This window comes from Dromiciops gliroides, chromosome 1 (genome assembly GCF_019393635.1).
Source record: "Dromiciops gliroides isolate mDroGli1 chromosome 1, mDroGli1.pri, whole genome shotgun sequence".
In the NCBI taxonomy this organism is placed as follows: Eukaryota; Metazoa; Chordata; class Mammalia; order Microbiotheria; family Microbiotheriidae; genus Dromiciops; species Dromiciops gliroides.
The window spans coordinates 428,746,042-428,747,074 of NC_057861.1; positions in this window are offsets into that span (position 1 = coordinate 428,746,042).

Sequence of the window (1,033 nt, forward strand, 5' to 3'; positions counted from 1 at the left end):
AGTCACTTAACCCTCATTGCCTCGCAAAAAACCCCCCAAAAAACAGATCTTAGAGCAGAGTAAATCCTTAACAAATGCTTATGATTGATTCTAGGTACTGTGCTCTGTACTGAAAATATAAAGATTGTCAATGATAACTGTCCCCACCCTTAAGGGACATTTGGAACTACTAGTTGGGGAAGGATAGTGTAATGACTAAAGGTAAAGATTAAATTTGAACCAAGTGCTCTACACAAATTTGAGAAGGAAAAGAGCATTTTCAGCTGGAGGAATCAGGAATGACTTCATGGAGGAGGTAGCATCTGAACCAAGACTTGAAAGAACCTTTCAACAGGCAGAGTAAAGAAAAGTATACTATCTAGGCATGAAGGATGGTCAGTGCAAATGAATGGAGGTAGGGAAGAAGGATGAGAGTTGGAATCTAGTTTGCCTAGAATTCAAAGTATATGAAGAAAAGAAATATAGAACAAAGCCAGAAAGGTTTTGTTGGAGTCAGATTATCGAGGGCCTTAAATTGTAGAGTAAGGAGTTGATCAATTATTCTAGAGGAAACAGGGAGCTACCGAAAGATTTTGAGCAACAGATTGCCATGGTCAATTCCGAAGATTATTTGGGAAATCATGGGATGAATGGACTGTAGGAAAGATTGGAAACAGAGAGACAAGTTAGGAGACTTTTAATAATCTAGGTAATAGGTGGTAAGGGTATGAACTAGAGTGGTGGCAGGGTGAGTGGAGAAGGGATAGATAAAAGAGATGTTGGGGAAGTAAAATTAGCAGAACATTTCAACTGGTTGGCCTTGAGAGATCAGAGTAGATTTCCTTGCCATTATAAAAATGTGAGCCATATAATATCAAAATATGTTTTGCATGACTTCACATATATAATTGATATTGCTTGCCTTCTCAATGAATGGGGGGTGGGGCTGGAGGGAGAGAATTTGGAATTCAAAGCTGAAAAAATGTTGAAAAATTAAATAAAAAAAATGACAGTCACACAATCATAAATCTTAAAGTTAGAATAGTTCCTAGAA